Source organism: Xenopus laevis, chromosome 3S (assembly GCF_017654675.1).
Source record: "Xenopus laevis strain J_2021 chromosome 3S, Xenopus_laevis_v10.1, whole genome shotgun sequence".
NCBI classification, from domain to species: Eukaryota; Metazoa; Chordata; class Amphibia; order Anura; family Pipidae; genus Xenopus; species Xenopus laevis.
In genome coordinates, this window is record NC_054376.1 from 28,465,926 (window position 1) to 28,483,111 (window position 17,186).

A 17,186-nucleotide genomic window follows, 5' to 3' on the forward strand; every position below is an offset into this window, starting at 1 on the left:
CATCAGCTACAGTAATAAAATTTCTGTCTACAGTCTTCAGCAGAGAAGGAAATCCAAAGGAGTTAATATCAGTCAACGGACCACAGTTTGTCTCATATGAGTTTGAATTCTTTCTGAGAGAGAGGAATATTGTGCATAGGAAATCTTCAGTGTATTACCCACAAGCAAATGGAGAAATCGAGTGATTCAACAGAAGTCTGAAAGAAGCACTACAGACAGCAAATCTTACTGAGAAATCTTGGAAAGTATTTACAACAGAATTCCTACATAACTACAGAGCAACGCACCATGCAACAACTCAATCATCTCCTGCTGAATTATTACATGGCAGACAGATCCACACTAAGTCTACTAATCATCTACTGCTGACATTGTGACATTGTGAAACGTCAACAAGCCAAATGCAAGGCTTATACTGACAGAAAACGTGGTGCCAGAGAAGTACACTTACAGCCTGGATCTTTAGTCAGAATTAAGAGACCAGGAATACTGAAACAAGGACAATCTAAATTTACTACACCACTTGAAGTGAGACGCCAGCGAGCACCATACACATATGAACTGTCTGATGGACGCATATGGAATGCAAGTCGTCTTGCTCCTGTTAGGAATGACTTTGGAGAAGCTCCATTTGATGAAGGACATTTTCCTACTCCTGATGTCAACTGCAATAGTCCTGAAGAAAGTGAACCTATAAGGCGTACTGAGAGAATCAGAAAACTACCTGCATAGACAAAAGACTTTGTTATGTGAAGAATGTATATTATTGCTTTAAGATGCATTGTTGTTGCTTATTACATTTGCCCAAATGCTTTCCTACTATAGGGGGAATATGTGGTGTTTATACAAATGACCTGTAGATGTCACTATGCTCATATTTATACTGTGCATACTTCCTGGTAGCTTAAAAGTGAAAGTGAAAGTTACTGTTGTGTAATGGCTGCAAGACTCTGCTAATAAAGCACAGTTATACTCTACTCATCCTCGGCTACCTAAAACATAACAAAAGCAGCAAGCGATATTCCTCTTTCATTAGTTGATGTGCAACCCCCTTGCATTTTCCTATTTATGATAGCACAATTAAGCACACTAAGGGTGAAAGGTGCACGATTTATTCCAAAGCACAAAATAGCTGTTATTTTACTTGCCAATCCCTATTGTTACGGACCCCCTTGAAACTCTTTCATCTCGATATACGCTGGAAAGAATGATTGTTTAGTATTATCTAGGGAACACAAAATTCCAGAATCTCATCTATGGCTGACTAATTGTGGCTTCTCCATTACTTTGCAGACAAAGAGCAAAATGAAAACAATTATGCTAGGTGCGCGTGGTACAGGAGGCTGACAAGCAGGCACTTCAGCAGCTGAAGGAGAGAGAGAACGACTGCAGGAGCCAACAGGACATTCTGATTAAACCATAGTTATATATTTTAGTTGTTTATTATTTGATTCAAACTAATACTACATGGTTAAAGGAGAAGGAAAGGTCTTCTAACTTGGGGGTGACGAAAGTTAGGCATCCCCAAGTGATCGCATGTACTTACCTGTTGGCCCTGGGTTATTCCAGCGAGCATCAAAAAGCGATCATCTTCCGGCTTCTTCCATCTGCAAATTTCCTGGGGCAGACGCATGCAGTAGAACGAAATAGCCGACTTTTTAGTTAAAGTTCGGCTTTTCGTTCTACTGCACATGTGCAGCTGATCGCTCTGTGGTGCTCGCTGGAAGAATCCCAGGCCGGTGCAGTTTTCTGCTGATAGGAGCACCGGCCGGGATTTCAGTTAAGTCTATTCAATCACTTGGGGGTGCCTAACTTTTGAAACCCCCAAGTTAGAAGACCTCTCCTTCTTCTTTAAATGCACCCCTGTACACCCAAAAACCAACAACAGGTATAGCACAGTACCTTTAAACAGATAAATCTACAACTCATTCTTATGAAGGAACAGACAATAAAGTGCTGCTTCTGAGAATGAGGCACATGCAAAAACCTCATCATGCTGTACTCTGAATATGAGAGAATGGATGAGATTTGCTTTTAAAGTGTCAGGGAATCCTCTGGAGTAATTAGTAAAGGTACAGCAATGATGCTGTCATTTGTAACTAGAGAACAATGCATGTGTAAATGAGACAACCACTCAGTACCCATTTAGGAACATTTGCAGCCTAACAGAACAGCATTTAAAAAATATGTATATGTATTTAAACACAGAGCAGAAAATCAGATGTAAATAATGTCCGCTATACCCTACTACCCTCACTTGATTTCTAATCAACCCAGGTTGTCTTTCTAATGCTGTCTCTTCCCAGTTCCATTTGTTTCTGTTTACTGTTGAAGCAAATTCACATACTATCCTCATACTAAGTTGCATTATGAACCTTAAATGGTCAGTGTACCCCCTTTTCAACATCTGCTAAATAAATGGGGCTTGGGCTGAACATCAATTTTGCCTATTGTTTTAAACATAGAAACCCTATATTTTTTGTAATTTCTTGAGCAAAGCAAGGAAACTGCTGCTGCTCCATGTGGTCCTTGCAAGGTAGATAATTTACTATTGCACAGATTATCCCCCTGTAAAATTGACCCTCTGCTCCCCCGGTAGTTATGCCACTGAGAAGATGATCCCAATGTGAGTTAAGTAAAAGATTACTTTCCAGAGATTTATCGCTCCCATTTAGTGCAGATCATGGACTACAAATCTCCTTGTGTGTCATTGCCTGTCAGTTCGGCACCCTATATCCAGAACCCAAGCTAGGCTCCCTGGTCTCGGCTCTCACTGCCTTTCACCTTGGGAGGAGCCCTCGGCTAATTGGATGCCGCCAGGTCTTAACAGAGAGGAGCAAAGCCAACGGTTCTGGACTAGCAAAGGGGCACGATAGTCTCATCAGTATACTGAAGGAAGAAAACCACCAGAAACCGGCAGGCCGGGCCAGCACAAGCAGATAGAATAGTCAGACAGGCCAGAATAGAGTCAGAGGACAGGCCAAGGTTTCAGGATTAGATAGATCAACGTAGTTTCAGACAGGCAAGGTCAGAATTGTAGAGGTCAGAGTAGTAAGCAGGCAGGCAAGGGTCAAACACAGTAGATCAAACAGGAATCACTAAGAACAAACACCCAGGAACAAACTAATTGAACCTAACAACGGGCAAGGTCCTGTAATCCAAATGGGCTTTAAATACATTTGAATTTCGCGCCAAATGCAAGTTGGCGTCATCACGCCAGCGCGAGTGCGCCTTTAAGTGAAGAACGTGCGCGCGCTGTGCACCTATAGAGAAAGCCGGCACTGGAGGAGGAAGGCGCTGCGCAGCGGGCGTCCACGCCGAAGGAGCGGCCCACTAGACCACCAGGGTAAGTCCTGACAATGCCCTAAAGCTGGCCATAGATGTAAAGGTTTTTAAAAGAACTTTTTGTTATCGTAAAACCAAGCTTATCTTAAAAAATGATTGTTTAAATTTACGATTTGTCCATCAACTAAAAAGACAATTTCAAGCGATGTTGTCTAGTTGAATCCAGGAAAACTGAGGGTAGCTGCCTGCTTGGCCCTACAAACATAGATAGATTACACTTTTTTTTAACCTGGCAGATCAATTTTCTGGCAGATGTCGGACGAAAAATTGTTAGACTCATGATCGTTCGATTCCCACTAACCTCACGATAATTTGACAGATTGATTGGATTGCACTAAAATCGGTCGTTCACCAAAAAAAAAATCTTTAAGGTCATTAAAGAATGCAGTTGAAAGAGCAGTCCCACTAAATTGGACACAAATGTTATACTAAGGAAAACCATACTGTGCATATCCAAGGTTCAAATCTGATGGGTTATTTGAACCTTCAACCAGATCTCAAGTGGGAGTAATGAGCAGAGAATCACAATAGTTTCCAGCTCTGTGCTTTGTGTATTGAGTGGTGGCAATAATACTGTACTGAGTAGCTGATGGTAGCTGACCAAAAATGTAATCTGTCCCATATACTGTACCCAAGGAAAGTGTCCACATAAACTACATGTGTAATCATTGTATGTGTAACATTAAAGGGCAAACAACACTGTTATAGATTTGTGAAAAGTTAAGGGCTAATGGCTTTGCTGTGCACCATGCACATGAACGGTCTCCTGAAGTTCCTTACCTAATAATCTGAGGGGTGTCTAGGAAAGCAAATAAGGTGTTCTTCCTAACACTCCTAACACTCACCCAACTGGCCTTCAGCTTGCCAACCCCTGCCAAGCATCTGGACCACATATGGGTCTAGACCCAGATTTGGGAACCAGAGATACAGCAGGACCATATAACTGTTGAACCTGTGTGTTCCCAGTGTAACTGATCTGGCGCAAAGCTAGATAATGCCCTGCAGTATATTGTAAGGTCTGCGTTATTATACGTTCATAAATGAGAGAATTATTGAATCATTATACCTCTTATAACATATAGATAACCTTCTTGCTGCTTCTTCTGGCTCAAGGAGGTTACAAGGTTTATATCTAGGCCACTGTATTCCCAAGATCTCTCTCCTGACAGGGTAACTGCTATTACTTATTTGTCATTGCAGTCTAATCTAAGCTTGACATTTCAAAGGTGCAATGTTTTAAATCCTGCAGACATGGTTGGTGTGTCTCTCAGAACAGCATGGTCATATGCAAGACAATGTATGTGTCCTACTCCAAGTTAATGATCGGGAGACCTAATGTCTGTGTGTACATGTCTATTTTGAAAGTCATCCTCTACATATATTGGCAATTCTCGGCCCTACATATAATACCTTTCCAATCATTATAACCTCACTGTCATCAGCATGTCATAGACCATCCGAGGTTTATTCATGATAAAAGGATTAGTCTAGGTAGCAATACGATCAGAAGTACGAACACGAGGTCTATGGATAAGAATGCCTTTCTTACACCGTGTAGAATAAACATTTTGTGTTTTTACACAAGACAAATTCACCCTGAAATAAGGATATTTCTCAGGAATTATAGATTATCTGGTTTGCAAGAGTTACTCAGATGTGCACAAGTCAATGCTAGACTTGTCAAACACCTGCATTCTCAAATTAGCCTAATTAGCAGCCGTTCATTTTCAGCCGTCAAAGTCAAGAGAGCAGATTCAGGAGCCTGGCAGAGCTCAATATAGCAAGTTCTAGCTTTAATAACTTTATACAGTGGGGTAATAATGGTGATGACTGGAACCACAAACTAGGGCCCCAGGCTGAGTGAGAACTGACTCCAATTGGGGGAACCATTATATAAATACATGACATTTTTCTAAATATAATGTAGAAATTACTCCCCCCCCAAGCCAACTAATATTTTAAAAGTATTTCCATTGTTCACACTTTGTGTCTTCCATTGCTAATGTGGGGTTTGTAGGTAAGTACTTCCCACGTAGGGCTCAATTACCATCAGGTGGCAGGGTGCAAATGAAAAAAAAAAAACAGATGCAAGCCACCATTTTTGTTCACTATGCCTAAATATGTTTAATATGATTATTCTTTTGTTAATGGTGCTGTTAAAAATTAGAAACAGGGTTGGACTGGGGGGGGTGGGACACGGGGAAAAAAACCCATTGTTCCCCCTGCTGTTGTGGGCCCCGCAAAAACAAAGTACGCTCTGTGCGGGGGGGGGGTGGAGGGGGCCCCCAGTCCAACCCTGAATAGAAACCTTATGAAAGCAGCATAAACTAAATGGTGCTAATACTAATGATGTCTTGACAATGTAGGGCAACATGCATTGAGAGAAAAGCTGACCGCAGAAATTTTAAGCTTTTTTTTGTAAAAATGTTACTACATTTCTTTATTGTATAGAGAGCAAATGGCCCAGAGCATGATCTGCATGGCATGGCCAGGAGTATAATTGACATTTACAAGACAAAACCAATATATACAGCTTTAGACATCTCTGTAGATGCCATCATGATTTAAGGTGGCCATACACGGGCTGATAAAAGCTGCCGACAGACCGTGTCGGCAGATTATTGGCCCGTGTATGGGGCCCCCCGACGGGCTTCACCGATCGAGATCTGGCTGAAAGTCGGCCAAATCTCGATTGGAAGGGACAAAAAATCCCGTCGGATCTCGGCCGCATCTATTCGTTGATGCGGTCCCGCGATCCGACCGTCCGTTAGGCATCATTAGGATCCGATCGTTGGGCCCTAGGGCCCACGATCGGATCAGCCCGATATTGCCCACCTCAAGGTCAAACGAGCGGATCTCTCCATGTATGGCCAGCTTTAGCCAATTTAATTTATTTATTGTTCTTAGGTTCCATGTTATAAATATAGAGCAACTAAAACTCTTTGTGGCCAGGTACCTCAGTGCCCCACCACTAGATTTCTTCATTTTCCTAGGAATCCCTTTCTCTAGCATATGTGCATTATGCATATAACTCTTTGACCATCTGCTGAAACAAGCAGTTGAAAGGTTGCAAGAACCAATTGCTGTAGGTTATGAGAGGGCTGCTTGCATGCTGGTGCTGTGATCTGCAGAGCGCAGCAAAGTTCTGGATTCAAGTATTTATTGGATCAGCACTAAGGGGCGTGATTTCGACCCTATAAGTGGTTTGAGGCCCACTGTGTTTTCCTAATGACAATGCCATTAAAGCTATTATACGTCAGAATGAAATAATATTGAAAGTAAGTAACCTAGAGTAAGTAACCTAGATTCACAAGAAAGCATCAATGGGAATAGTTATATGTGTTTAAAGGAGAAGGAAGCTACCTTTTATTGCCAATCGATTAGCTACAATAGTGCAAGCTAGAACACTCTTTTGAGTATTGAGCATGCTCAAGCCCGTGCTCTGGTTTAAGATGAAAGAAGTCTGATAAAGAAGCCCTTGTGTTCACAATAGAGGCAAAAAATACAGTGTTTCTTTTGACAGAGGACTCACTTTCAGGGTTTACTGGTGTATTTATATAGATATTTCTGATAAAGCTTAATAAGTTTTAAAAGTTTTTAACTTTTAAAATAAAATAGATTCAGCCATCACCAGGACCTTGGTTAGCTAGGGTCGGATTTACATAGTGGGTGCCCCAAGGCCCACTGCCGTTCGTCGCCCCTGTCCCCTCCCCTATTCGTGCAAATTTTCATCATCTGGACTGGAGCAATGGGGATTGGCACAACCCAAGCACATCCCCAGTGTTTTTGAACCAATGTGCGTGGTTTAAGCCCTTAAGATCACAATAATGTGAAACCATCATAAACTATGGCATTTGTTCATCTGCAATAGTGTTCTGGAAGAATATAGATTGCGCAAGGGATGAAGTGGTGTGCTGCAAATATTCTAAATGGTGGATGGAAAAATATCTTAATTGTTGCTCAGCAGATCATTCATTTTCAGAATAGCAGAAGTGGATTAGAGAATGGTCTTTGTGGTTGAAGAGCATGGTGTTCAGATGAAGCGGCTCTATTGATGAATTGGTGACTTGAGCAGCACATTGCTGTCCGGTAATCAAACATCTCATATATACTTCTTGATACTTATCTTGGTTTGTACCCTTTCCTATTCCACATGATTTTAATCTCTAATTTTGGGATTTTCTTTGGGTTGTTAATAAAGCTGGAACCAAAGAGAGATGATTTTAGTCTTGTCAGCTTGGAACTGGAGGTACACTCAGTAAGCTAGAGATTGGCAAGAAGAGGTCAAAACACCCAACAGCAAGCTAAGGTTGGCCGGCAACCTTTTAGATTTATGGTCTTTCCATACTGTATCCTCTCCAGTATGTTCCGTATCCTGCACTAGTCTGGGGGTATGAGACAGCACCCTCATGGGTTATGTTTGCAGTCCTTTAGCATTGGGTTCAGCTAATATAAAATTGTGCATTTGAGACTAAAGATTGACTAGCATCACACTGGTAACTGGTGCAACTCCTGTGAGGAATAGTGATGGATAAAAAAAGTATTGTGATTGGCCTTGCGGCAGACATCCTCCAGGGTGCCCTTTGTGTTATGCAGCAGAATAGTGACATTAGGTGCTGAAATAGATGTTTCAGCCCTGATTTTCACACCAACACTCACTGCTGATTTCCTGATGTGCCTGACAAGCCCTCTCAGTTTTCCTCCACTGAACACGTCACTCTTCCTATTCCTGTTTGTGACTTCTAGTTCCCAACTCCGTGTCGCCAACCTTAATGATTTCCATACCTCGCTCTGCAGCACCCAAATAAACGACTTACTCGAAGAGCACATCTTGCAGCCCACACAAAAGACAATTGAAGTTTTCAACAGTTTCCACTCTGACAAACATCTAATATTGCCTTCACTAGAATTCCCCAGTGAATAAAGCCACTATAACAGCTAGCAGCAAAGCACATTATAATATATTAACCATTAGAATATAGAGCGTTATTAAAAATGTTCTCAATTTTCCAATTTGCCTTTTTTTTTACTCATTTAACAAAACTCCCATTTAGTTTACTTATATTTTTCAGTCTCAACCTATTTTTGTACAAATTCCTCACTTCTGCACTTGTGCATATCACGCCAGAGCAAAGTGGCACCACTCAATCAGACACGCAAGTTGGGGGACAGGAGGGGGGCACCTTCATGCCTACCACAACCTTCTTCTCTTCTATACAGCATTGCTGAACACTCCAGATGGTGCTGACATTTAAAAAAAAGTTGAAAACAATGATGACTTGTATTAAAATACACATCTTAAAGGATGGCGCCTGTGCACTCTGATGCGCCGAATCTCCAACGGGGGGTAAGTAAAGAGTTAGGGGCATTTGCCGAGGGTAACACCTAGGCGGGGGGGAGCCCTTATTTGGCACCACCCAGGAACTTGTTTCATGCTTGTGTTGCTCCCCATCTCTTTTTACATCTGAATGTTGCTCACGGATGAAAAAGGTTGGGGACCCCTGGTCTAAACCAACACAGATTTTGAGTATTTTTGAAAACGTGTCACTACTCACTTGAGCAGCTTCTTCAGTGGAAGGAAATGTTATCAAGAATACTCACAAAGTCCAGTTACTTATCTCCACTAGATGTATAGACTGTATAGACCTAGATTAGTGATCCTCAACCAGTAGCTTGCGAGCAACATGTTGCTCACCAACCCCTTGGATGTTGCTCCCAGTGGCCTCAAAGCAGGTACTTATTTTTGAATTCCAGGCTTGGAGGCAAGTTTTGGTTGTATACAAAACAGATGTACTGCCAAACAGAACCTCCTGTAGGCTGTCAGTCCACATTGGGGCTACCATATAGCCAATTACAGCCCTTATTTGGCACCCCAGGAAGTTTTTGCATGCCTGTTGCTCCCCAACACTTTTCATTTTTGAATGTGGCTCAAGGGTAAAAAAGGTTGGGGACCCCGACCTAGATGAATGAAAACCTTTTTGACATAAGAAATGCATCTCATAAACTCCTACTTTCAGGACTGGCAAAGTGTCACATACAGTATTTCGAAACAGAACAAAATTAAATTGCCGGTTATTGAAAGGTATGAAAAAAAATTATTTTTAATTGCTACAGAAAACATTGCAAGGGGCAAATAAAACTTCAGGAACATGATGCAAGGGGGAAATTGAGTAGGAATGTTAGCAAACAGGCCCCTTTGTAGTGAGAACCTTGCCTGGGGTGGCAGTATGAATCAATTTACTTGGGGTGGCGAAAAGTAATAAAAAAGGTCTGTTTTTCATTTTTTGGTTCTTTTGTGCAGAGAGTGCACTAGTCATACCCCACTCCAGTGTCGGACTGTGTGCTGCTAAACATTTAGCCTATTTCATAGCCATTCCCTAATCCTATGAGAACTAAGAGGCCAAATAGATAGAATAATAGATTATAGTATGTAAAGAAAAGAGACTAGGAGAATAGAGGTTGAGTGAGGAGTGGAAGAACAATAGTTCTGAGAGTGGGCTCCTGGTCTAAGGTTTTTGGGTGGGCCCCTGATATCCCAGTCCGACACTGCCCCAAAGTAGTGTAGTGGGGCTGAAATAATCCGGTACATTAGGAGTTGAATCTAGGTGCTCATTGGCTTCAACTCATCATACTTACAAGATCACAGAGAAAAGGACCAGAACTGACATAAGACAGTGCCTGACAATCTGTTTTTATAACCAAATACAGCTATGGGATCCTTTATTCAGAAACCCATTATCCAAAAATCTCTGAAGGCCGTCTCTCCACTGTATTAAAATGATCCAAATTTTTAAACATGATTTCCTTATTCTCTGTAATAATAAAACAGTACCTTGTACTACTTGATTCAAAACCAGATATAATTAATCCTTATTGGAAGCAATGCCAGCTTATTTCTTTCATGTTTATATTATTTTCTAGTAGACTTAAGGTATGAGGATCCAAATTACGGAAAGACCCGTTATCCGGGAAAACCCCCAGATCTCGAGCAATCTGGATGACAGGTTCCATACCTGTACAGTTAACAGAGCAGTTTTGTGGATATCAGTGGTGGGTTTTGGAGGGAGGCCTCGGGAAGCCAAGGGTTTAACCAGGCGTTTGTTCCTCTTTAATGTCTTTTTCTAAGAAAGAATTCTCACTTTACATGAAATGACCAGGCTTTAACTTATCTGCTCCATTCTACCCTTTGCTATCTTTATTTGCTTTACACATTTGCAAAGGCTCGCCTGCGTTGTGCTGTTTTGTTTCCCTCTGCAGCACGATGCAACCGCCCCAGGTATAATTGTTTTCTAGATATGTAAACAGAATTCATTCATGCCCCTCAAGGTATGTCTCCAGTGCACTGCCTCTTCATGTTGCCACAAAAATGACACAGGTGCCGATTGCATTAGGATTTTTAATGTTATTGTTGTATAAGCTTTCAGCTCTTATTTTACATATTCACTGAATGAAGGCTCTAGTTTAACCCTGTGGATAATGCTTGCCTCAGAGTGGCTAATGGGTAATTAAGGAACAGGTCGATGCTTTGATGTGACAGTATCTTCTATAAACACATTAGCACTGCCTGGAATTGGCACAGACAAAAATACAGTCTGTTACGTCACTGAGGAGCAGACTTGTTACCTGCGACTTGAATGGGAGCAGACTCACTAATCTTTCCTATCATTAGCATCTCACAAACAACAACAACATGGTGCCAAGTCCTCATTCTGAACCCTCAGGTGTTTTTCGCCTTTATACTATTCATGTTTTTTCACTGGCTTGTTAGTAAGGATGTTACTGACACAAGTAACTCTATGAACATGACAACTGTACAGATGTTACTGGAGAGAGAAACATGGCCATTCAGAAATAGGGAAATACAAGTATCGGATCTTTTATCCGGAAACCTGCTATGCAGAAAGCTCTGACTTACACGAAAGCCTTTTCCTATAGAAAATCATTCAAAATTTTAAAACATATTTACTTTTTCTATATAATAAAATAACAGTACCTTGTACTTGATCACAACTAAGATACTGTATAATTAATCCTTACTGGAGGATAACCAATCCTTATCCTTATAACCCTAGGTCCCGAGCAATCTGCATAACAGGTCCCATACCTGTAATACCTCAGGAACAGAATGCCGCATCCCAAATGTTAAGAAAAGTGGTTGAGGCGCTATGTGTGCAACAAATTTTTTTGTGCTGCCCAGGGGGCCCCAATTATTAGTTTTGTGGTCACATGGGCCCCCTAGGAGATGAGCCCTGCCAAGAAGTAAAAAAGGGACCCCAATTTAAAACAAATAAATACAATTAAAAATAGGCCCTTGAATACATGGGCATGCCACTGATGCACCCAGAACGCTCTCCAATTATGGCAAAGCATAATTATATATGTGCTATATATATTATATATACAAATAATATATATAGCACAGAAAGGCCCCCTGATCCAAAATACCTCAGGTCCCAAAAATTCCAGCTAACAGATCCTATATCCCCTCAGATAAGTAAAATTTGGTGCCTTGGGCATTTATAACAGTAGAGTATTTTAAAGCACTTTACAGGATTTTTGGGGGAAAAAAGAGAAATAAGAAAAACAGATATAGTAACTTAGTTTTTTGTTATGGGCAGTTGTGTATTCTGACATACATAGCACTGCTTTATCTACGGTTGCCACCTTTTGGCCCGCCCAACTCCGGGAAGGGGGCGGAGCCGTGATGTAACGGGGCAGGGCAGTGACAGGGCGGGATCATGACACTTGTGAAGGCAAAGCGAGTGTGGGAGCTGCTTAGCGAGTGTTGCATGTGATCGAAGTGTTGCATGTGAATTAAGTGTTAAGCAGCGTTAAAAACCTTAAGGCGTTGGTGTTTGCTGTGCATGCTGGGAGTGCTGGGTGCAAGGAGGGAGTAAGTGCAAATAACTGACTGCTGTGTGTTATGTGAGTTATCTGACTGAGACAAACAGCTTTTTCTTTTCTCTCTTTGGGGTAAACTAGTTGATACATTAAGTGCATTTACTTTCTTTTTGTGTTTTAGCTTTAGAGGTCTAAGGGGAATATAAAAAAAAAAAAAGTTAATAAGGGTTTTTATTTACTGCTGGTAGCAAATAGCATTTTTTTTTTCTCCTTTCCCTCTTTCTTCTAATTAAGGGGGAGGGGTTAATCAGGTAAATTCTGAACAGGCTTTGAGTGCTCTGGTTGAAACCTTACACTTGTGAAGGCAAAGCGAGTGTGGGAGCTGCTTAGCGAGTGTTGCATGTGATCGAAGTGTTGCATGTGAATTAAGTGTTAAGCAGCGTTAAAAACCTTAAGGCGTTTAAAACTGAAAAGGTGTTGGTGAGGAATTACATTTGGGAGACTGTAAGTACCCAGTGTAAATATGAGTGGGTTTGCTGGTATTACTCAGTGTGTGTCTTGTCACATGTATGTGGTGTTGGAGCAGCAGTTCCATGCAGTATTTACATGTGAGAGATGTCGGTGGGTTTTCATCTTGGAATCTGAGCTGCAGACTCTAAGGGGTGAACTTGCAGCACTGAGAGCATCGGCAAACGAGGGGCAGGAAAGGAGGCTCGCAGAGCAACCACTGGCAGGGGCTAGTGGAGTGGGGGGAGGAGAAGGGGCAGTGGAGGCTAATGAGGGAGGAAGGTTTGTGACAGTCAAGAGGGGGAGTAGGGGACAGAAGAGTAGGGGGGCTGGTCCACAGTTTGTCCAAAACAGCAAATTCGCCGTTTTGGCTGAAGATGCTGGGGAGGAAAACTCCGAACTGGCGTGTATGGAGCAGTCTGACTCTCGGAGCACCCCGGGAGGCAGTGGCTCTAATACGGGTGGTGGGGGGAGTGCAAGGAAGGAAAGGCAGGTTCTAGTTATAGGGGATTCAATTATTAGAAAGGTGGATAGGGTAATCTGTCGCAAGGCCCCTACATGCCGAACAGTCTGCTGCTTGCCTGGTGCTAGGGTTCGGCATGTGGTGGAACGAGTTGACAGATTATTGGGAGGGGCTGGGGAAGACCCAGCGGTCTTGGTACACATAGGTACCAATGACAAAGTTAGAGGAGGTGGTGAAGTCCTCAAAAATGATTTTAAAAAACTAGGTTCAAAGCTGAGGGCGAGGACTTCCAAGGTAATTTTCTCAGAGATATTACCTGAGCCACGAGCAACGCTAAGGAGACAGCGGGAGCGTAGGGAGATTAATGCGTGGCTAAAAGATTGGTGTAGGGAGGAGGGTTTTGGGTTTTTGGAGAACTGGGCTGATTTTTCAGTCGGCTACAGGCTCTTTGCTAGGGATGGGCTGCACCTCAATGATGATGGGGCAGCTGTTTTGGGAGAGAAGATGGCTAGAGGGTTGGAGGAGATTTTAAACTAGGTGTGGGGGGGGAGGGTTCAGTAAAAGATTCAGTGGTAGACAGGTTAGATGAGATAGTGGGCAAAGAAAGGGAAAATGGGGGAGGAGATTTGGCTAGGGATACTGTTAAGGATAGGGAGGACCACATGTCATATGTTCAATATGGTGCCAGTATTAAATGTATGTTTACAAATGCAAGAAGTCTGACTGGTAAAATGGGAGAGCTGGAGCTGCTGGTGATGGAAGGAAAATATGATGTGATTGGTGTGGCCGAAACATGGCTGAATGAGTCGCATGACTGGGCAGTAAATATCAGTGGCTATACTTTGTTTCGGAGGGACAGAGGCAATAGAAAAGGAGGAGGGGTATGTCTGTATATTAGGCAGGATTTAAAAGCTCATATAAAGGAGGAGGTTATGTTAGAAAATGAGGGGCCAGAAGTCGTATGGGTGGAGTTCTTCACCAATTGTAAAGAATCCAGCAAATTAATTGTAGGAGTATGCTATAGACCCCCTAATGTAAGTGAGGAGGAAGAGACAAAGCTCCTAATGCAAATAGAAAAGGCTGCTAGTTTAGGTAAAGTAATGATAATGGGGGATTTTAATTACCCAGATATTGACTGGAGCAACGGTACTGCTAGATCAGTTAATGGGAGCAAGTTTATAAACTTATTGCACGACAATTTTTTAGCACAGGTTGTTGAGGAGCCTACCAGAAAAAATGCTATTCTTGATTTAGTGATCTCAAATGACCCAGAACTTATAGCAAATGTGCAAGTCATTGAACCCCTGGGTAATAGTGACCATAATGTTATATCTTTTAATGTCTGGTGCAAAAAACAAAAATATACTGGGGCAACAAAAACCATGAATTTTGCCAAAGCTAATTTTAGTGCCTTGAGGGCTGCCCTACAGAGCATTGATTGGGGCATTAGGTTTTCAGCTAAAAACACAGAACAGAAATGGTTGTCCTTTAAAATGATATTAAATCATTACTGTTCTCAATTTATTCCCTTAAGGACTAAACGTAGAAGCTCTAAGAATCATCCTGTGTGGCTTAATACAGAGGTAAAGATGTTAATGGGAAAGAAGAGAAAGGCATTTAAAAACTACAAATCTGTAGGGACAGAAGCTGCATTTAATGAATATAAACACTGTAATAAATGTTGTAAATCAGCAATCCGGAAGGCTAAGAAAAGAAATGAAGAGTTAATTGCGGTGGAGGTGAAAACTAACCCTAAAAAGTTTTTTAAATATATTAATAGTAAAAAGATGCAGGTTGAGAGTGTTGCTCCATTAAATAATGGTATCAGTATGGTTGTAACAGATACAGATAAGGCAAATGTGTTAAATCAGTTCTTTTCTTCAGTGTATACAATAGAGGAGTCTGGGTTCACAGGCTCACTTAATAACTGCACGAATGGTTCAGCTCAATCTAGTCAGTGGCTGACTCAGGATATGATTCAAAAAGCTTTAATACAAATTAATGTAAACAAGGCTCCAGGGCCTGATGGCATACACCCCCGGGTTCTAAGAGAGCTTAGTTCAGTTTTAGACCAGCCCTTATTTCTGATTTTCTCAGATTCACTGTCATCTGGTATGGTGCCTATGGATTGGAGAAAAGCTGATGTTATTCCAATATTTAAAAAGGGATTACGATCTCAGCCTGGCAATTATAGGCCAGTAAGCTTGACATCTGTGGTGGGCAAATTATTTGAAGGCTTGTTAAGGGATCACATACAAAATTTTGTCCTAATGAATGGCATTATGAGCAACAATCAGCATGGCTTTATGAAGGATAGGTCATGTCAGACGAATTTGATTGCATTTTATGATGTGGTAAGTAAGATTCTGGATAGTGGGGGGGCAGTAGATGTGATCTATTTGGATTTTGCCAAAGCGTTTGATACTGTGCCCCACAAACGACTGCTTTCTAAACTAAGGTCTGTTGGGCTTAATGAAGTCGTTTGCACATGGATAGGAAACTGGCTACAGGATCGGGTACAGAGGGTGGTTGTTAATGGGACATTCTCTACTTGGAGTAAGGTTCTTAGTGGGGTCCCCCAGGGCTCAGTATTGGGTCCACTTTTATTTAACTTGTTCATTAATGACTTAGGGGAGGGTGTTGTAAGTAATGTATCAGTGTTTGCAGATGACACAAAATTATCCAGCCCAATTAATTCCATCCAGGATGTGGCATCCTTGCAACAGGATCTTGACAAACTGGCAATCTGGGCAGCTAAGTGGCAAATGAGATTCAATGTTGATAAATGTAAAGTCATGCACCTGGGATGTAAAAATATCCAAGCCACTTATACCCTAAATGGGACTGCACTAGGCAAATCCATTATGGAAAAGGACCTTGGAGTCCTTGTAGATGATAAACTTGGCTGTAGCAAGCAATGCCAGTCAGCAGCATCAAGGGCAAATAAGGTCTTGAGCTGTATTAAAAGGGGCATAGAGTCACGGGAGGAGGGGGTCATTCTTCCACTGTATAGAGCACTTGTAAGGCCCCATCTAGAATATGCCGTACAGTTTTGGTCTCCATCACTCAAACAGGACATTATTGTATTAGAGAGGGTACAGAGAAGAGCAACTAAGCTGGTAAAAGGTATTGAAAATCTTAGCTATGAGGAAAGACTGGCCAAATTGGGGATGTTCACGCTGGAGAAGAGGCGCTTAAGGGGTGATATGATGACTATGTATAAATATATAAAGGGATCATATAACAATCTCTCTAATGCTTTATTTACCAGTAGGTCTTTCCAGCTGACACGAGGTCACCCATTCCGATTAGAAGAAAAGAGGTTCCGCCTAAATATTCGGAAGGGGTTTTTTACAGTGAGAGCTGTGAAGATGTGGAATTCTCTCCCTGAATCAGTTGTACAGGCTGATACATTAGATAGCTTTAAGAAGGGGTTGGATGGCTTTTTAGCAAGTAAGGGAATACAGGGTTATGGGAAATAGCTCATAGTCCAAGTTGATCCAGGGACAAATCCGATTGCCATTTTGGAGTCAGGAAGGAATTTTTCCCCCTCTAAGGCAAATTGGAGAGGCTTCAGATGGGTTTTTTGCCTTCCTCTGGATCAACTGGCAGATAGGTAGTTAATAAACAAAAAAAAAAAAGGTTGAACTCGATGGACATGTGTCTTTTTTCAACCTTACTTACTATGTTACTATGTTACTATGTTACATCATGGGCGGGGCTGTGATGTGGCGATCAGCGATTGGCTGATTGCCGCACCATTCATAGGAAATCCTGGCGGTTTTTGAAAACCAAAAAAAAGCCGGGCTGTCCGGGTCAAAACCGGACAGGTGGCAACCTTAGTTCTATATACTTTTAAGCAAATGAATAACAGTCCTACCTTGCTTAGGGCAGGAGTGCCCATACTTTACTAATCAGGGCCGGGCCCTAGGCAACCTGGCCGGCCATCCCCCCGCGTGCGCACGTGTACATGCACTAGGTGGCAGCAAAGGAAAAGGGATTAAGTGTAATATTCACCTCCACCACTAGA